We start from the raw sequence: 22,666 nt of genomic DNA, 5'->3' as shown, positions 1-22,666 counted from the left end.
CCCCATTATGTCTAGTGTAAAATTGGGGATAGGGACATGATGAAGATTGCTGCTTCATCTCATGTCAGTTTTTTCTCCCTTAAGCAACATGAAGTGGTATTGGCATTGTGCCACCCACAGAGTAGGCACTTAATAAATTATGTTTCTTGAATTATTCTGAGCAGGGGTCCCCATAGGCTTCACCAGACTAGGAATGGAATCCTTGACACAAAAAGATTAAAGACCTTCCCTCTGGGGGACTTGCTTTGAGTGCAGATATTGAAGTCTGGGTCCAAGTTCTCCAACTGGCATATACTTAATGCTTAACTCTATACAAGGACCTCAGGTACACAGTTGTGGAATGTATGCTTTGCTGTGAGTGGGGGGAGAGAAAGGTTGAAAGAGATGGAGAAATAGATAAGATTTTAGAGACATTTAAAGTAAAGCAAAAAACATTCTGAACAACAAAAGAGGCAATAATTAAAAGATAAAATTTTATGATGGTTCAGTTATTATTTAGTTTTATGACCAAAGGATTTGAATAAGAATAAAAAGTAAAGATATAAGTAAATGTAGGCATTTTTTATGTTTAAACTAATCTTATATTTCTCAGGGAAAGGTTTATAGTTATACAACATAGAACCACCTGTATTTATGGTCTTCTTTGCAATTTGATCTCATCATTCTTGACAGTTCTATGCTAAAACCTCATCAGTGCCCTGGTCAAATGGATAAGTGGAAAAGCAAGAGGGTCACTGGTGATGGTGGTAGGAGGTGGGGAGGAGTGTCATTTGACTATGGGGCAAGAATGTTTAAATGTTTTTATCTTGTTAATTATCAACAATCCCATTATCTAGAAAATAAAATTTACCTCCACCATTAATGTATTTATACAGAAAAAAGTTAGCCATTCCATTTTAAATAAAAAAAATTCAAATTTGTTTCATTTGGAGAGTGCCTCTTCCTTATAATCACTTTTATATAATGTAACCCAAGTCTTAGAAACTGAAAATATCCAGGACCTTTCTGGACCTCCCTTCTGCACATTCTTCCCTTTTAGACTTTGGCCTTTGACTGCCACCTCATTGCTCCATTCTTCTTTCTTTGAACCTGCTCATCTTCAGAATGTCTGATTTGGGGAAGCTATATTTAAGTCACACACACACACACACACACACACACACACACACACACACACACACACACACACACACACACGGGAATACCTTGCTGGTGGAATTGAAAGGCTGGAATGGAATACTATCCTTGGATAGCTCTCTGCTGTCCTCTGCTGACTCTGGTAAAAAACACTGACTCCTTGTATTCTGGACCTGGAATAAAAGCTTTACTTTTCTAGCCTGGGTTGCAACTGACTCCATTGACGAGTTAGTATTCAATCTGGGTCCTGAAGAATTGATAAGATTCAAATAATCATAGCAGCACTATTTGTGGTAGCTGGTAACAAAGAATTGGAACCAAAGAGGCACTCCTTAATTGCAAGAATGGATGAAAAAACCATGCTCTAAAAATTTCATTGTAACCAGAGCTCCAAAATTCATTGGTATGGATTCTTTCCTCATTAATGGAGGGGTGAGAAGAAGCTGGTGAGAGCCAGAGAAAAGAAAGATCTAGTCTCCAGTCTTATCAGACTCTTCAGTCTCTTTAGGGTGTTTTGGATTCCACATTTGAGAGGGAAGATGGATAATGCCAATCCCACTTCATGTTGCTTAAGGGAGAAAAAGCTGACATGAGATGAACCAGCAATCTTCATCATGTCCCTATCCCCAGTTTCTTACACTAGACACATTGGGGAACTTCCTTTTGGGTGAGATCAGGGACTTTTCTTCTTGGCTGACCTGAGTGATTTTACTCTCCCAATAGGAGACTCCTTCAATCTGCGTGGTTATGTGTGTGTGTTTATGTGTATACATATATATATATGTATATATATATATATATATATATATATATATATATTTATATGAAAGTATATGCATGTACATATACTTTCTTGGGTTTCTGTTTTGTCATTGACTTAAATAAATACTTTTATTTTTGCTCTGTGTAATCATTGTGGAATTATTAATTTGTGGGAAGGAAGTAAAGCTTTGGATAATAGAGTTTTCTCAGTAAGAAAAAGCAATAGTTTAGCTTGAACCAAAAATTATGTCCCCTTGACTAATAATATTTAAGGAAAAAGATAGATAATAATTCTAGTCCATTAAAACACTGACCATCTGCTCTTGGGTTTGAAACCCTTGGAGAAAGGTGAGAGGAAGAGCCACTAGAGATGTATCTGTTCACTCACTCAATCAATAAACATTAAGTGCTAAGTACTGCATACAAAAAGAGGCCTCTAGGTGCTTACAATAGAAAGTTGGAGACAACATAAAAACTAATATATACACAAAGTAAGTTATAGAGGAAATCATATAAATGGGATAGATAGAATTAATTTAAAGAGGGAAAGCACTGGAAATAGGTGGCTAAGTGAATACAGTACTAGATCTGGAGTCAGGAAAATTTGAGTTCAAATACATCCTTAGACATATACTAGCTTTGTGACCCTAGGCAAGTCACAGTTTATTCATCTGTAAAATGAGCTGAAGAAGGAAATAACAAACCACTCTATTATCTTTACCAAGAAAGCTTCTGAATGATGTCACGAAGAGTTGCATGTGACTGAAACAACTAAACAACGAACTGGAATTAAGAAGAGTTAGGGAAAATGTCCTGTAGAAGGCAAGATTTTAGTTGGGACTTAAAAGAAGCCAGGAGATGGGGTGGCTAGGTGGTGTAGTGGATAAAGCAGCAGCCTTGGAGTCAGGAGTACCTGGGTTCAAATCTGGTCTCAGACATTTAATAATTACCTAGCTGTGTGGCCTTGGGCAAGCCACTTAATCCCATTGCCTTGCAAAAACCTTAAAAAAAAAAAGAAGCCAAGAGAACAAAACAAGGAATGGGACATAGCCTAGAGATAGTGTCTTGTTCATATAACAACCAGGAGGCTAGTGTCATTATATCAGAGTATGTGGTAGGAAAGAAGGTACAAAAAGATTGGAAAAATAGAAGGGGGCTAGGTTAGAAAGTGTTGAGTCCCTTTCTGGACTCCCTCAATCTTTCCCCAGGTGAGCTTCGAAGGGGCAGGAGACAAGGAAGACAAGGATGACAAATTGTCCAACATCCCCAAGTACTCCGAGGTCTCCATTTATTTGCTAAAATACAAGTGCTTAAATACCTCTCCAGTCTTTAATCCATTCCTACTCCCATGGCACTTAGTAAAATAAGACTCTAGTGCTCAAGGACACCAGGTGATGATAGTTTACAGTGTTCCCACATACAACAATCCCTAACATATCCCCCTTCTTGTCTTTTTTTGAAACAAAATTATTACATAATGAATGCCACATAAGTTGTAAACAAGCAATAGTAAAAACCAATATTCCCAAATTCTTTGAAATACATTTTATCCCCAACTTACAAACAAAGATTACAAAATCTTTTTTTGCCAACAAAAAACCTTTCAAAACAATCAAATTCAAAACCCAAACTAAAAGGAGTAACATTTAACTTTACCTATTTCAGTGTTTAGATACTAACACAAACACAGAAACTCTCTTGCATCACATTTACCCAGCTGAGACTGATAACCTGGCCAGTACCAGCTCTCAGAATATAGAAACATTTTCCCACCTCTCCAGGCCAGTAGAGAGATGTAAGATGTTTAAATACACATATACACACATAACATACCAAAATATTAGCCATAAGCACAGGCTTCCTTCAAAAGACAAAATCTAAATTCCCGAAATCCCAGAAAAAAAATCTTCTTCCCCTTTTCTCTTAACTAATTGAACTATGAAGCTTCCAGATCAATAGCCTAAGAACAACATTTGCCCAACCCCCTGCTCCTCCTCAAACCAGGAAGAAGGCACAGGGGTCCCTTTATTTCTAGAATAAGTTTCTGGAGGGGTCTTGTCCTTGTAGCAAAGCCTGCATTCCATCTGAGACATAAGCTTGAGTTTCAAAGTTTCACAAAGGAAGCTTTCCCTTCTCCCTCCCTCCTCTCTCTGCATGAGGTGGGAATGGCAGAGAATGAGAGAGCATTTGAAATTACTTAAGATGTCAACAACTGTATAATTTGGCATTGTTGCATTCTCTGACCAATGGTTAGTACCATAACAATCTGTCCAATAGCATGTGATATTTTTGTTCTCAACACAGGAGTGCAGTTAGTGTTCAATTCACAGCCCTCTGCTGCCAGAGCAATGGCTGAGGTGTGCCTGGCTGTAGGCTGGAAAGTGAAACCCGTTGTGGCTTCTGGCATGAACTTCGTTGTAAGCGTCAGGGTCTGCGTCAAAGTCTGCGTCAGGGTCTGTTGGCAACAAAGAGATGTCTCTGAAGTTGACTGCAGATTTAGGCGTTTGGATCATGCTTAACATGCATAGAGCAGTCAGGCTGGCACCTGAGGCCATAAAGAACAGCATGCAGGTCCGCTGCATCTAGTTCATGATGCTGGTACTTGGTGGCAGACTGCTGTTTGAGGAAGAAACTTTGTCTCCTGTGGCACTGCATTGGAGACTCCACTTCTGGCTGACTCCTCAGTGCTGAATACTATTTGTCTTCTCACTTTTGCTTTACAATTCTTTGTTGCAACTTAAAATCAGCCCCTGATAATATCAACCTGTTACCTTTTCTGGAGTCCTCTGCTCTGAGATCTTGCCCAGTTCTCTTGCTTGTATCTGCTGTGTCCTTATCCTGGACTTCACTCAGAATACTCTGCCTTCTTGTCCCTGTACGGGTGCCATATGCTGAGTGCCTTTCTGGACTCCCTCAATCTTTCTCCAGGCCAGCTTTGAAGGGGCAGGAGACAAGGAAGACAAGGATGACAAATTCTCCAAGATCTTCAAGTACTCCAAGGTCTCCATTTATTTGCCAGAATACAAGTGCTTAAATACCTCTCAGTCTCTAATCCATTTCCACTTCCATGGCACTTAGTAAAATAAGGCTCTGATGCTCAAGGATACCAGGTGATGATAGCTTACAATGCTCCCACACACAACAGTCCCTGATAAGAAAGAACTTTGAAAATGCCAGAGCATTTTGAATTTTCTCCTTGAGAAAGTAGAGAGTCACTGGAATTTACTAAGCAGAGTGTCAGTCTGACTGGACCTGTGTTAGTGTTGCTGCTGGGATTTGGGGTAACCAGATAAGGATAGAAATTGAGATTGAGAAATTAGGGTCACTGAAAGATGAATGGATTTGCGAGCTCCCTGGGAATTTAACATTCAATTTTTTTTTTTAGAATTTTTATTTAAAGGGCATTGGGGTTAAGTAACTTGCCCAAGGTCACATAGCTAGGCAATTATTAAGTATCTGAGGCTGGATTTGAACTTAAGTCCTCTTGATTCCAGGACCAGTGCTCTATCCCCTGTGCCACCTAGTTGCCCATGGAATTTAAAACTCTCAAGATTTTATTATGAAATATAGCAAAGTAAATAGTTTAAAAAAACCTTTTCATCCTGAAGGGTCCACAAACACTTCAGGACAGGGTGAACAACAAAAGGCTAGGAAGGTTGCATGGGAGACAGAGACAGATAGAAAGAGATAAGAAGAGACAGAGATAAAGTACAATCAAGCTGACTGGACCAGCAGGCTGATTGGGCTGAACACGGTCCAGCACAGGTTTTATAGCCTTGCTCATTATCTGGGCACTGAGGACAAAAGGGGAAATCCCTTCCTCTTTACTGAATGAAGCCATGTAGAAGGCTGGAAGATGGGGATTAGGAATTAGGAGGAAGAATAAAAATTTTACATTTAACAATGAAACGATAGGAGTTGATTTACATCTCAGGAACAGACAGCTTACATCTCAGGAACTGAAAGCCTTCCACATTTCAACAAAATTTAACTGTATGATAGATTACAAAATTTTTTTTTTTTTAGAATTTGTTTCTAGGGATGGCTAGGTGGCGCAGTGGATAAAACACTGGCCCTGGAGTCAGGAGTACCTGGGTTCAAATCTGGTCTCAGACACTTGATAATTACCTACCTGTGTGGCCTTGGGCAAGCCACTTAACCCCATTTGCCTTACAAAAACCTTAAAAAAAGAATTTGTTTCTAATTATAAATTTCCTATATTCATAATTCTCTGCAAAATTTTCATCTTTTCCCCCCAACTTTTCCAAGGTTCATAACCTGGGAATATTTAAAATTTTGATTCTTCAAATGAAGACTGATTTCCCTCTGATGCACTCTGATGCTTTTTCATCATTTTGTCCTTAAAAGGGATTCAGTAAAATAGTGGGGAGTCAAATCTTTGTCCTTGTGGTAATTTCTTTTTTCCCTTTTGCTGAACATTAATCTATTCTCAGGATTTATGGTGCATTCAGGAAGACCACAACTGTCCTGGGGACTTGCAGAACCTTTTCAAAAGACAGCTTGTCCATCTTTGGTATTTATCTGGCACCTACAGTTCCAGGAAGCTGTAGCAGGAACAGCAGCCACATCCCAATAAAACATTGGTTAGTTATGGAATAGAGAGACCAGGTGCTTCAAGCTTGTTCTGATATCATCCACACAAGGTCATGCATTATTACATCCTGGGCTATCACAAATTTTCTTTAATTTTGGGTTGCTACTGAACTTCAGTGACTGGAAAAGACACATCAGAAAGGAGTGAACAATAACAATAGCAACAAAGTCACCCCATGCTATACCCATTAAGTTGCCTTAAAGGTAGGATTTTTACCTCTAATTCTTCCAACCTTCACCCGTTTGGGTAAAAGAAGCCTTTTCCCTCCCAAATTTTTCTAGGGTAAATCTAAGTAAGACTCAAGCTTAAGTTTTAGGATGATTTGTGAAAATGAAACTGTTAGATGATAACTGATAAAGAAGTCAATTATAGAGTCCTATGGTAGGATCCCTTAGGGCCATATTCCCCAGCCTGCACTTTGATTTCAAGTAATGACATGTCCACAGACAGAGGAATCAAATTGATTTATAAAAAAAACAGAGTCAATCTTATAAACCTACCATCAGCAATATGGGGGACTAGCAGAGGTATACTAATAAATTAACAACAAACTTTCCAAAAATGTGTGTGTGTGTGGCAGAACAGTTTAAATTTAATTTACATCATTAATAGTCCCCCCTGCATCACTTAAGTCTATAACCAGCAAAAAAATAAAGGAAATACTTATTTTGTAGGTTTGCTGATTTTCAAGGTGCAAATGTACATATTGAAAATTTAGCAAATTTAGCTTGGTTCTCACCAAGCAATTCAAACTGGCACCAACAAACCCCTGAATAGGACAGGTTGGTTTTTGTTTGTCTTTATATTTATTTTTTAAGTTCCCCCTAAACAAATGGAAAGAGGAGAAAGTAGTTGACTTTCAGCTGCTACACTTCACAACTCGGTGTGTATATATACGGGGATAGGGGACTGGAGAAACATCTACTATTGCTTTCTTGTGATATTCCTTCTGTGGATACTGGGTACCTCAAAGAGGAAATCATATGTTTTTTATCCTTTTGAACAGTCTTTGTCTGGATTATCCATCACTGAAATCTTGATCCCTACTCTTCTCATGTCACAGTGCCCCCCTCCCATAGCATTCAGATTCTCTGATGCCAATCCTTCTAACTCAGATCCAATGGAATGTTTTCTCTGTCAACTACCTGGCAAATTGTGAGGGCAGGGAACTAAGCATTGGTTAACCACAACCTAGAAAGCATCTTGTAAAGTGTCTTTTTTTGTCTTTTCCTTGATGCAGTAAGTGCATCAAGTGTTCTCCTGACTCCTTGCTTGGCTCTGACCACCCCGCCCCATCTTCTGTTTTTGTGGGTTTTTTTGGGCAAGACAATATAGTTAAGTGACTTGCCCAAGGTCACACAAGTAGTAAGTGTCATGTGTCTGAGGCTAGATTCAAACTCAAGTCCTCCTGACTCCAGGGCTGGTGTTCTATCCACTGTACTACTTAGCTACCCTGTTTCTCTATTTTTACATGATTCCAGGCTCCCATTCTTTGATACCTTTTTGATTTGGATTTCTGGTTGCCCAGTTTTGACATATGAATGACTAGCTACGTCTTAACCTTTGATTTCTAAATACTCCTGGAACACTAACTTTGATTTGCTTTCTCCCCACACCTTATTCCCTAAAATTTTCTTTACTTTCCTTCTAAATTTCTAACCCTGTCTCTTGCATGCTACCATTGCCTAGAACCCTCTAAAACAGGACAAAAATGAAATTTTAGGAAGTTTTCTGATGGGAATGCAGAATATATTGGAGGGACCAGAGACAGGAGGCAGAGAGAAATAAGCTAGGAGATTGTTGCAATAATCCAGGCCTGGATAATGAAGGTCTGGACTGGGGTGATGGCATTAGAAATGTAATAGAAAAACTCCCTTGGGCATTTAAAATAAGATTTGATTTATAAAAACATGATTTCCACACAACTATTTTGTACTCTTTAATGGTGACCACTCATGTTTCACTCTCTTTGAGTATCTCCAGGGATCAATTAAAAAAAATGGTCAGACCCTACCTTTCACAGTGTTTCTTCCAACAACTATAAAGGTCAAGGAGGACTCCTCCAGGAATTAAATATGCTGTCCAAACAACAGTTCTCAGTTGAGGTTATAAATCCCTTTCAGGAAAGTACTTGTCTTCTTGTACTGCCACAGTGGTATTATGCTGTATAAATTAGCTAACATATATGGATTAGTCTGACCGCCCCAGATACTGCATTTCTGTTGAGATTTTTGGATGAATATTCATTATGGTTTTTCCTCTTTTCCTCTTTGTCCTCTTCCTCTGTCTCTTTCCCTGATCTATTTTTCTGTCCCCATCCTTCATGCAACAAGCAACTTCTTCCATGAGTAAGTCTGTGAGTGAGGCTAGCTTCCAGTGATCTAAGGAATAAGGACAGGAAAGACTTCATCTCTTGTAGAGAATTTGACTCTTCAAACACCCTTTTGAATTTAGAGCAATTCCTTTCATTAGAGTTTTTCCCCCCCTTAGAGGAAAAAAAAAACACATGAGTTTTCATGATTACATAAATAACAATCTATTCTTTCTGGGACTGATGTCTGGGGAAGGGGAGAAGCTGAGTTGCTATTTTGTTGTGACTAAAGAAAATGTGCTAACTATAAAATTGTTCTTCTCCCTCTACCCTATTTTTCCTGCCCTTGGAATCCTCTAAACAGGTGAAACGTGTGTGGGATTAGAAGGAGCCTTCAAGGTCACACATCCAACTTCTCCACTAGATAGTGGAGAAATCTCATCCACAATACCTCTGACTGGTCACCCTGTTGCTCTTTTGGTCTCTCAGTAGCTGAGAGTTCACAACTTAACAAGGAAGCTCCTCCCACTTTTGGACAGTGCCAAGGGACAGGAGACAGGAATCATGTAGAAATTAAAGGTCAGAATGGAGCATGGGATCTGAACTGAGCTAGCAAGTACAAAGATAGCTAACATATGGGAAAAAATGTTATGTATGTTGTTCCTGCCTATTGGTCCTAGTTCTTTCTTCTGTAGTCAAACAGAAAAAACCTATTCCCTCTGCCACAGGACAGACTTTCACAAGTTTGAGGGCAACATTAAATTAATTGTAATAATCTCCAGAATCACCAGGCTAAACATCCCAGCTTCCTTCACTATTCCTTAAGGTAATAACTGCTCTCCTTTCAGATTCACAATGCTGTTTTCTCCCAGCAGTCCAATGAGGTTTATAGAACAAGGAATAATCTACATTTTTGCAGAAGAGAAAATTGAATCTCAAAGAAATGAAAGGACTTACATACCCCTGAAGATCAGTCAGACTTGGCCCCTCTCTCTTTGAAGACAGTATAGAGGAAAGGCACACTTTCATAAAAGAGATAGAATGACTGAGGAGTTTACAAAGTCTAACCAATAGGTAACAAATAAACTTTGGACTATCTCCAGTCATTTTGATTCATATACCCAGATAGCTCCTGAGGAGAAAGTGAGGTTGATGACTTTGCACAAACTTCCCTCACTTAAATTAAATTCATTTGCATGTCATGGCATCCCTGATGGCATGGCCTTCTTCAAGAATGACAGATAGACTTTTCTAAACTCCAGGTCCAGCTCTATATATCTTGAGCTAGCTAGTTGCCTCTAGACTTATGTTATTATGAGTAACATTTTAATGAAAAATAACTATACTTTTCAAATTAAAAACTTTAGTTGAGGAGGTGGCATTGTTTTACATATTTCTGCAATTTTTTTTTTTTAGGATTTTGCAAGGCAAATGGGATTAAGGGACTTGCCCAAGGCCACACAGCTAGGTAATTATTAAGTGCTTGAGGTCAGATTTGAACTCAGGTACTCCTGACTCCAGGGCTGGTGCTCTATCCACTGTGCCACCTAGCTGCCCCATATTTCTGCAATTAAAAAAATATCTTGCTGAATGGCCATCTACTACCATGTGATATTGTTTTGATTGATCTATGAAGAAAATCTGACTTCTCATTGATATGTAGTTGACAAAATAGAAATATATTAATAGACAAATGACATTTTAGTATTATTATTATGAAAATGATTTTGCTCTCATAGACCCCAGTAATGGTTCTGGAAACTACCAAATGTCATTGGAATAGATTTTGAGAACTGTTGCTCAGTATTTTATTCCTAGCAAGTGGTCATCTGATCTCTACCTGAATATCTTCAGTAAGAGGGGACTCACTAATTCTCAACAATTAGAGTTGTTTACATGTGGAATGTTCTATCTTGGGAAGTAGTTAGCATGATTTTGCCAACAATCATGTTCACTACAAGCACACACAAAATAGGAAATTGAAAAGAAGGATGAAATACAGATGAAACAATATTTGATCTTAGAGTTAATAGGGAGCTACTGGAATTTAAAGAGGAGAGGAGGGACATGGGTAGACCTGTACATTAGGAAAATCTCTCTGTCAATTGTTTGTGGTTAGTGGACCAGGGAATAGTGTCAGGAAGACTTATGTTCAAATATGACCTCAAACCCTTACTAGCTGTATGACCCTGGGCAAGTCACAACTCCCTTTGCCTCAGTTTCCTCATCTGTAAAATGAACTAGAGAAGGAAATGGCAAACCACTCCACTTTGCAAAAAAAAACCCAAATGGACTCACAAAGAATCAGACAGAACTGAACAACAAAACTGTTTGGAGGATATATTGGAGTGGAGAGGTATTTGTGGCAGAACCAATTAGGAAGCTAATGCAGGAATTCAATTGAGAGATGATAACCTGAACTAGGCTGATGGCTACATGAATAAAGAAAAGAAAATAGATGAAGGGGACAGATGTGGAGGAAGAACCAATAAAATTTGTCAACTGATTGGCAATGCAGTTATGGACTTGCAGAACAGGAGTAGAAGATCCCTCTGAGGCCAAGGGATCCTTGGTGAATGGAAAAATCATGGTACTCTTGACAATAACAGAAAAGTTGTAAATATAAGTAGGCTGAACATCACCCCATGTTGTTAAGGTGTAAAATGTTGCTCTGGTTCTGCCCCTCTCACTCAGCATCAATTCATCAAGTTTTTCCAGGCTTCTCTGAAATTGGTGAGAATATTTCTATAAACAATATCTGATTTCCAGATCACAGTCCATCATCCATGTCTGGTTATCTTGTTCCTCTCAAAATGAGAAGGAGAGGAGGTAGGATTTTTATACCTATTCACTGTATCTGAGAGTAGTGTCCTGCAATAGGCATGAGGAAATTTGATACACAAGGGACAGTGAAGAATTTTTTCCCAAATGAACCCTGTGACTGCTATGGGTATTGGTTAGTTTAGATTATAACTTTCTTATGGAACCAACTCCTGGCTCAGAAGGGGACAGGTTGGGAACTTGCACAGTAGATGGAGAGAGAGAGAGAGTGGGCAAGTGTTATTGGTGGTAGGTAAAGTTGATATTGATGATGAGCCCTACAACTGGTTATTATAGTGAGTATAAGATGAGACCATCTTCCTATCCTCCTATATTATCTGATCACATGCTGCCTGAAGTCCTGGCTCTGCTTGCCTCCACTTTGGAGACTGCTGAATTAGATTACCTCAGAGGTTTTCTCCAACTTGGAATTTCTGTGAAAAATTTATCCGTGGAAGGGAAGAATAAGCAAGATGAGATAATCATGTAATTTTCTTTGACTTTGGGAAATTCCTGGGAAAACAAATCCACCATCTCCCTCTGTTTTCTCAGCCCTAGAGATCACATATTGGTAAATTTTTATACATGAATGTACTTTAAAGATAATAATCATCAGCAAGCATTTATTAAGCTTTTGCTATATGCTATAATGGGGACAATTCTAAGTGGTATCCTACAAATAGGATAATACATAAAACTATTTGTTAAATATTTAATAAAATCATGACATTTTATCAACAGACTTTTTTTCCGACTACAGTCATGCGCTCATCAGAAGGTGCCAAGGTCTGTGTAGAAGCCAACTTCAGGCACAATTTCTTTTCTTTTTCTTTTTTTTAATTTTTTTTCACAATTTCTTTTAAAATTCTTATCCTTCTAGGTAAGGACTAGAAGGATTGATTAAACTATATCTTGGATAAAGATTTGAAATGGAGAGAAACCTACCCAGGCTTACTTAGGACCAAACCAAATAACCAAATTTAAAATGTGACTAACTTTCTTTTCTATTTCTCATTTCACTTCCTTATTCATCCACATCTGCCACCCCCAGCCTAACTTCATGGGAATTAATGATTTGCCTTACTACTTTTAGTTTTGCATTTTCTGAATATCTTATTTTCTGATTATCTGTCTGTTCATTACTATCTATCTATCTATCTATCTATCTATCTATCTATCTATCTATCTATCATCTATCTCCTCTCTGTTCAAGTTTATTTGTGGGCTAACTCTGTCCACCTTTCCTAGGCTGCTTTTTACCCCACCCCTTGTACTGCTCTGTGGATGTACATAAAAGAAATGAAAGGTATCAAATCTTCAACAAGACTCAACTGAAACACCATTTTCTACAAGAAACCTTCAGCTGCTAGGAGGAGAAAGTGGGGCTGGTAATTTAGCACAGCACCCCCTCACTCAAATCTAATTCCTGTGCCTTTCATGACATCACCTCCCTGATGTCATAGACTTCTTCAAAACCAAAGGACAAACATCATCATCATCACCATCATCACCATCATCACCATCATCATCATCATCATCATCATCATCATCATCATCATCCATTTTCATATCATGTAAAAGAATCAGAACTAAAGGAAAAAAACATGATAAAGAAAGAAAAAACATAAAACAAATTTGAGAAAGTGAACATATTTGCTTTGCTCTGCATTCAGACTCCATAGTTTTTCCCCTCTGAATGTGGATGGCATTTTCCATCACAGGTCTTTTGGAATTGTCTTTGATCACTTAACTGCTGAGAGGAGCTGAGTACACCATAGATGATTATCTCACAATGCTGCTGTTATTACATACGATGTTCTGATTCTGCTCACCTCACTTAGCATCAAGTCATGCTAGTCTCTTGCAAAGAAAAGCCCCAAAGGGGTAGGGAAAAGTTACATGTGATTGAAAAATGACTGAACAATGACAACAATGACAAAAAAGCAAGCTATTTAAAACCCCCAGGTCATTAGTGAGAATGACTTCTGTGTTCACTGTCAAGGTCTTATCCTGAAATTCTTTTTACAAAGTCTTTAGTTCTGTTCTTGCAAAATGTCCAGATTCCTTCCCCTTGGTGCTTAGTTGGCCCCTTAAACTAGTGTTGATGATCCTTCTTCTATTTCTTCTTTTCTGATTGATTTCTTGGCTTTGTCTTTCCTTCTTTGTTCTTTTTCTCTTCACATTCCTTTTCTTTTGGAAATCCTTGCTATTTCCCTATAGAGTCAATATTCTCCCTGGGGGTGTTTGTGACTGTTATTTTATTAGTCACAACTAGTCTTGAGATTATTTTTGTTGATTAATAGCACTTTATTCATTTTTTCTCCTTTTTGTCAAATACCTTTCAGCAGTAGTTTCTTTTCCAGACCTTGTGATATCTAAAACCTTAGAATGTCCTCCTCACTAATCAGTACTTTTGTCTGCTCTTTTTTCCTTTCACTACTTTAATAGGACAGTTTTAGTGACTGTCTCTCCTTCTTCTCTTCCAGTTGGTATTCATTTTGTTTCTTTTCCTGAGAAATTTTGATCTTCTCCAAATCTTTACATTAACAGAAATATGTATAATTTTGAGGGGGAAGGGGAGTTTGATTTAAAATTTTTTTAATCTTCCAATCTATAAACTACATTTTTCTGTATGAAATCCTGTTACTTTGTTAATAGTCACTCCAAGAAAGAAATGTACATTGTTAAGTATTTAAATTTTCTATCTTTATTATTTGGCTGCTTCCCACATTCCTTTAAAAATTTTTTTTTATTTATTTGCCTTAAGGCAATGGGGATAAGTGACTTGTCCAAGGTCACACAGCTAAGCAATTATTAAATGTCTGAAGCCGAATTTGAACTCAGGTCCTCCTGACCTCAGGGCCAGTGTGCCACCTAGTTGCTCTGCTTCCCACATTTCTTATCTAAACCCAGTTTCTTCTGTTAGTGTTCTTGCAGGTCAGGTGCTTTCTTACATTTAGGGTGACCAAGGACATCATACAATTTGGCTTCAGGGTCACCTCAAAGTTAGATGGTTCACCTCCTGACTCTGCCTTTTGAATACCTACATAGCCTTATGACAAATATCATAACCTTTCTGTTTTTCTTATTTAGTTGTTTTCAGTTATGTACAACTCTTCATGATACCATTTGAGGTTTTCTTGGTAGATATTGAAGTGATTGGCCATTTCCTTCTCTACCTCATTTTATAAATGATGAAACTGAGGCCAACAAGGTTAAGTGGCTTTCCCAGGGTCACACAGCTAGTGTTCTTGGCCAGATTTGAATTTAGGAAGATGAATCTTCCTGACTCCAGGCCCAGTACTATGTTCACTGTGCCACTTTGCTGATCCATAACCTTAGTTGGGTCTTAGTTTTATTGTTTCTAAAATGAAAGACTAGATAATCTCTGTGACCCCAGATTGATCTATGCCTGGAATACTTCCCCTCCAACACATCCTCCCCATTCTTTCTCATAGAAGCTTTCTCTTCTGTTAAAATACATCTCAGGCATCACCTTCTGCATGAAGTCTTTCTTGACTCTTGTAAATGACACTGTTCTCTATCCCAAACCACCTTTTATTTAACTAAATGGTATATATCTATACATACAAATATATGTATTAGCTTTATATTTATGCTTTATGCATTTTCTATGCTCTTGTTGTCTTTCCCATAGGAATGGAAACTCCTGATGAGGAGGGATTATTTCATTTTTTATACTTGTATCCCCAGTGTCCAGCACACTAACTGACCCAAAGTGGGCCTTTAATAAATATTTATTGACTTATTGACCATGAACCTCAGAGACCATCTGCTGCAATACATATAAAATGAAGAATACCCTTTATGACATCACCAACAAGTAGTCATCCAATCTCTTCCAGAAGATCTCTCTTGGAAGACCTGTTCACTTTTGATCATTCTAATTTAAAAAAAATTTTTTTTTAAAGTTTTAACTTGCTTCTCTACATCTCCCACTCATTGGTCTCAGTTTTGTGTCCAGAATGAGCTCCATTCTTCAGATGGCAACTCTGCAAATATCTGAAGATGACTATCATTTTTTTATTATTTAAATTTTTCCCTTTATTTTTTCCTCAAGTTCATGCAAAGAAAGCTTTCAACATTCATTCTTTTGCAAGGTTTTGAGTTCTTCATTTTTTTCTACCACCCTTTCTTCCTTCTCCCCTCCCCATGGTAGCAAACAATCTGATATAGATTGTACATGTACAATCATATTTAAACATATTTTCAACATTAGTCATGTTATGAATGAAGATTAGAACTTAGGAAGGGAAAAAATCATGAGAAAGAAAGAAAAAACATAAATGAAGTTTTAAAAAGTGAACATAATATGCAATATACTGCATTCATAATCCATAATTTTTTCTTTTTATAGTTATGGCATTTTCCATAGCAGGTCTCTCAGGATTGGATGATTGGCATTTTTATCACTAAGTCAGAAGGTCTTAACATTTTTATGTCCTGGACTCCTTTGTCAATCTGGGTAAGCTTGTGGATGTTTTTTATCAAAATAATACTTGAAAATACATAGAACAAAATACATTGGATTATGCAGGACACTAATTATATTGAAACATGGTATAATACAATGCAATTATATTGAAATACAATGTCCTCTTGTGGAGAAGGCACTGGGCTTTATCACAACTGTCAGTCAAAAACCCCACATAGGGTAGGCAAACCAGCCTAACTGAAGCAGCAGGTCTGTCTGAGGGAGAAGCAGCACTTGTCAGACAAGTCAAACCACTATAATCTCTTTGATCACAATCTCCCCTCAGTCCCTGATGGAAATGGCTCAGGACCTTGAACTCAGGATCCTTTTAAATAGTAATGTTCCTCATTCTGTGCTCTCAGACATCATCCTAGGGAACACTCCTTTGGACACAAAACTGGCAATGTATCCTGCAGAGGCTACAGTCGCATCTATTGAAGACTCAGAAAAGAAAGCTCTTGCCAATCCAATCCTTGACAACATTAATTGGTCTAACATCAGAAACTGATAATGATTTCAAAATGGAAATGAAATTAATGCCATTTCCATCCACCTTGTTGTTGTATCCTATGGCTAGGGAATTTTTCTATCTGACCTGTAGCTGAAACCTTCCTTATGTGTCTACCATTAGAAGCTAAGCTTTTTGAGAGCAGGGAATGCCTTACTTTTTTATTTGTATTCTCATCATGTTGTACATAGTAACTGCTTAATAAGTTCTTCATTAATATTCATTTGTATATACATATATATAAATATATCCATATATATCCATATATTTTGATAACTGTATATACATATGTGTGTGTGTGCATACACACTCATATACACCATCTAAGTTTATGAGGTGCCATCTTTTGCATGTTTAGTTTGCTTCAATTTTCTCTTCTTTCTTTTTTTATTATATTTCTTTTTATTTTTGTACAAATGATGTTTTTTATGCATTATTAAAATATTCTTGTTTAAGAGTAAACATAATACCTCCCCCCCCAAATATAGACCCTCATGAGCAATAAAGTTAAGGAAAGAGAAAAAAATTAAAATTAAAATTAAAAAAAATTAATGGGGCAGCTAGGTGGCACAGTGGTCAGAGTACTGGCCCTGGAGTTAGGAGCACCTGAATTCAAATCTGGCCCTAGACACCCTGCAATCACCCAGATGTGTGACCCTGGGCAAGCCACCCCAACCCCATTGTCCTGCAAAAACCAAAAAACTAATAATAATAGTAACAACAACAACAACAACAACAACAACAACAACAACAACAACAACAATAATAATAATAATAATAATAATAATAATAATGAATGTACTTCAATCTGTGTTCCAGCATCACCAGCTCTGTTGCTGGTGGATCACATTCTTTATGATAAGTCCATCACAAAAGTTACCTCCATATTTTTCCATTGTTGCCATTGCTGATCACAACTCCCTCCATTCATACTTCCCTACTACCATACACTATATTTTTTCTCTACTTTCACTCTGTCTCTTTTCTTAAATGTGCTGTAGGGTAGCTCAGTGGTGCAGCAGACTGATCACTGGCCCTTGGGCCAAGAGGCCCTGAGCCCACATACCACCCCTAAGGTCCCAGCAACCACCCAGCCCTGTGGTCCCAGACAGGCCATCCAATCCCAGTCCCTTGCAAGAAGTATAAGAGAAAATGTGTTATATTTGACCACTCTCCCCCATGGTCCACCCTTTCCTCCATCACTCACATCCCTGCCTTCCTTCTGTCCCCCTTCTCTCCTTCTTACTCTAGATGTCTATACCCCATTGAGTATATATGCTTTTTCCTCTCCTAGCCACCTCTGATGAGAGCAAAGGTTCCCTCATTACCTTTCACCTTCCCCCCTTCCATATCATTGCAATAGCTCATTGTAATAAAAAAAATCTTGTTATATGAAATATCTTAACCTAGTCCACCTCTCCTTTCTCTTACTCCCATTACATTTCCCTTTTAGCCATTGACTCCATTTTTACAATATATTATATCTTCAAATTCAGCTCTCTCCTGTGCTTCATCTATAAAAGCTCCTTCAAAACTTGGTCTATTAAATGAGAAGTTTCTGATGAATATTATCAATATCATTTTTCTATGCAGGAATACATGTAGTTCATCATCATTAAGTCCCTCATATTTTACCCTTCTCCTCCACTCTCTATGCTTCACCTGAGTCCTGTATTTGAAGATCAAACTTTCTGTTCAGCTCTGGCCATTTTAACAGGAACATTTGAAATTCCCTTGGTTCATTGAAAATACATTTTTTTTCCTTGGAAGAGGATGTTCAGTTTTGCTGGTTACTTGATTCTTGGTTGCATTCCAAGCTCTTTTGCCTTCTGAAATATTATATTCTAAGTCCTATGAGCCCTTAATATAGTTGCTGCTAAGTAGTGTGTGATCCTGACTGCAGCTCCATGATATTTGAATTGTATCCTTCTGGCTGCTTGTAATATTTTCTCTTTGACTTGGGAGTTCTGGAACTTGGCTATAATATTCCTGGGGGTTGTTTTTTTAAAAATCTCTTTCTGAGGGAGATAGGTGGATTCTTTCAGTTTCTATTTTTGCCCTCTGCTTCTAGGATATCAGGGCAATTTTCCTGTAGGAATTCTTTAAAAATGAGGTCAAGGCTCTTTTTCCTGATCATGACTATCAGGTATCCCAATGATTTTTAAATTATCTTTCCTGAACCTGTTTTTCAGATCAGTTGCTTTTTCAATGAGATGTTTCACATTTTCTAATTTTTCATTCTTTTGGTTTTGAAGTATTATGTCTTGACTTCTCATAAAATCAGCAACTTCCTTTAGCTCCATTCTAGATCTGAAGGATTTGTTTTCCTCAGAGAGCTTTCTTATCTCTTTTTCCATCTGGCCCATTCTGATTTTTAAAGCATTCTTCTCCTCAATAACTTTTTGAACTGTTTTATCCATTTGACCTAAGCTGGCTTTTAACATGTTATTTTCTTCAGCATTTTTTTGGATCTCCTTAACTAAGCTGATGACTTCTTTTTCATGTTTTCCCTGCATCTCTCTCATTTCTTTTCCCAATTTTTCTTCTATCTCCCTTACTTGATTTTCAAAATCTCTTTTAAGCTCTATCATAGCCTGAGCCCAATTTCCATTTTTCTTGCAGTCTTTAGATGCAGGAGCTTGTACTTCCTCATCTTCAGATTGAGTATTTTGCTCCTTTTTGGGATCATAAACAATGTATTTCTCAATGGTGTTCCTCTTTTTTCTGTTTACTCATTTCCCCAGCCTGTGCCTGGTCTTGGGGTGTTTCCTGAGCCTTTGAGTATTATTGGGACACCCCCCACAAGCATCTCAGTGTGTGAGGCTCTGTCTTCTGTCCTGGTCTGTGAATGACCACAAGTTCACCCCTCTGCCACAGGGCTGAGGTGGGGGGGCCCTGCTGTTCTCTGGGGGTCCTAGACTGCAATCAGATCTGAATGTGGTCAGAGACCCAGAGTCCTGTTCCAGGGACAGAGGACAAATCTCAGAAGTCTCTCTCCACTCCCCTACCTTTGGTAGGCTGAGCACTCAAAGCTCAGTTGCCTGGGGGCTCCTGCTTACCAGCTCTGCCTGCTTCCGTTTCCTGGATCTGGGCTGCCAAGGCCATGCTGCTCACTGAGTGCCCTGAGGGCTGGGCTTCACATGCTCACTTTGGTAGAGGCCCCCCCCCCCCCATCTTCCAAGTTGTGCCGGTGCTCCCCGGGGTTTAGGTGAGGAAACTGCCCCAGCTGCTTCAAGCCCCCAGGTACCCTGGGGCTGCCTCTGAGAAGCTGAAGTTCCTTCACTGTGGTGGACAGCCCCTCTAACCCCATGGAGTGGAGCCTTTTCACTATTTTCCAGGTAACTTTGGACTGGAGAATTGTCTCACTCGATTTCTCTGTGGGTTCTGTCCCTCAAAAATTTAGTTAGAGTCATTATTTTATGATATTTGAAATATATAGAGAGAGCCTCTCTCCTATCACCATCTTGGCTCTGCTCATCTTCCTCTTCTTTCTAAATTGCTACTTTTTTCTGAGGGAAAAATTATCTTCCCTGTTTCAATTCTATTATTGAGGAAATCCATAATAGTTTAATGACAGAATCCCTTGTTTAGAATACACATGATTAGACATCATTAGGGCTTTTTAAAAATTTATTTTTATTAAAGATATTATTTGAGTTTTACAATTTTCCCCCAATCTTGCTCCCCGCCCCCCCCCCCCCAGATAGCACTCTGTCAGTCTTTACTTTGTTTCCATGTTGTACCTTGATCCAAATTGGGTGTGATGAGAGAGAAATCATATCCTTAAAGAGAAGAGAATTCTAAGATGTAACAAGATCAGACAATAAGATATCTGTTTTTTTCTAAATTAAAGGGAATAGTCCTTGTTCAAACTCCACAGCTCCTTATCTGGATACAGGTGGCACTCTCCTTTGCAGACAGCCCAAAATTGTTCCCGATTGTTGCACTGATGGAATGAGCAAGTCCTTCAAGGTTGAACATCACTCCCATGTTGCTGTTAGGGTGTACAGTGTTTTTCTGGTTCTGCTCATCTCACTCAGCATCAGTTCATGCAAATCTCTCCAGGTTTCCCTGAAATCCCATTCCTCTTGGTTTCTAATAGAACAATAGTGTTCCATGACATACATATACCGCAGTTTGCTAAGCCATTCCCCAATTGAAGGACATTTACTGGATTTCCAATTCTTTGCCACCACAAACAGGGCTGCTATAAATATTTTTGTACAAGTAATGTTTTTACCTTTTTTTCCTCATCTCTTCAGGGTATAGACCCAGTAGTAGTATTGCTGGGTCAAAGGCTATGCACATTTTTGTTGCCTTTTAGGCATAGTTCCAAATAGCTCTCCAGAAGGGTTGGATGAGTTCACAGCTCCACCAACAGTGTAATAGTGTCCCGGATTTACCACATCCCTTCCAAAAATGATCATCATCCTTCCTGGTCATACTGGCCAATCTGAGAGGTGTGAAGTGGTACCTCAGAGAAGCTTTAATTTACATTTCTCTAATAATTAATGATGCAGAGCATTTTTTCATATGGCTATGGATTGCTTTGATCTCATCTGTAAATTGCCTTTGCATATCCTTTGACCATTTGTCAATTGGGAATGGCTTTTTGTTTTAAAAATATGACTCAGTTCTCTGTATATTTTAGAAATGAGTCCTTTGTCAGAATCATTAGTTGTAAAGATTGTTTCCCAATTTACTACATTTCTTTTGATCTTGGTTACAGTGGTTTTATCTGTGCAAAAGCTTTTTAATTTAATTGAAATCATCTAATTGGTTTTTTGGTGATGTTCTCCAACTCTTCCTTAGTCATAAACTGTTCCTCTTTCCATAGATCTGACAGGTAGACTAGTCCTTGATCTTCTAATTTGCTTATGGTATTGTTTTTTATGTCTATGTCCTGTAACCATTTGGATGTTATCTTGGTAAAGGGTGTGAGGTGTTGGTCTAATCTAAGTTTCTTCCATACTAACTTCCAATTATCCCAGCAGTTTTTATCAAAGAGAGAGTTTTTATCCCAATGGCCGGACTCTTTGGGTTTATCAAACAGCAGATTACTATAATCATCTCCTGCTTTTACACCTAGTCTATTCCACTGGTCTACCACTCTATTTCTTAGCCAATACCAAACAGTTTTGATGACTGATGCTTTATAATATAATTTTAGATCAGGTAGGGCTAAGCCACCTTCATTTGCACTTTTTTCATTAAGCTCCTGGCAATTCTTGACTTTTTATTTCTCCATATGAATTTACTTACAATTTTTTCTAACTCATTAAAGTAATTTTTTGGAATTTTGATTGGTAGGGCACTAAACAGATAGTTTAGTTTTGGTAGAATTGTCATTTTTATTATATTAGCTCTCCCTATCCATGAGCAGTTGATATTTGCCCAGTTATTTAAATCTAATTTAATTTGTGTGAGAAGTGTTTTATAATTGTTTTCAAAAAGATTCTGAGTCTGTCTTGGCAAATAGACTCTCAAATATTTTACACTGTCTGAGGTTACTTTGAATGGGATTTCTTTTTCTAGCTCTTCCTGCTGTTTCTTGCTAGACATATATAGAAAATTTGAGGATTTATGAGGGTTTATTTTATAACCTGCAACTTTGCTAAAATTGCTAATTGTTTCCAGTAGTTTTTTAGTTGATTTCTTGGGATTCTCTAGGTAGACCATCATGTCACTGCTAAGAATGAGAGTCTTGTCTCTTCCTTCCCAATTCTAATTCCTTCAATTTCATTTTCTTCTCTAATTGCTGATGCTAACATTTTTTTTAGGTTTTTGCAAGGCAAATGGTGTTAAGTGACTTGCCCAAGGCCACACAGCTAGGTAATTATTAAATGTCTGAGACCGGATTTGAACCCAGGTACTCCTGACTCCAAGGCTGGTGCTTTATCCACTAAGCCACCTAGCTGCCCCAAGATAATGAGTCCAGAATTTGTTTTCTTTTCTGATTTAAACATTTTTTTTTGCAAGGCAAACGGGGTTAAGTGGCTTGCCCAAGCCCACACAGCT

Source organism: Macrotis lagotis, chromosome X, assembly GCF_037893015.1.
Source record: "Macrotis lagotis isolate mMagLag1 chromosome X, bilby.v1.9.chrom.fasta, whole genome shotgun sequence".
NCBI lineage: Eukaryota > Metazoa > Chordata > Mammalia > Peramelemorphia > Peramelidae > Macrotis > Macrotis lagotis.
The sequence above is the reverse complement of the archived record's forward strand: the minus strand, read 5'-3'. Positions refer to the sequence as shown.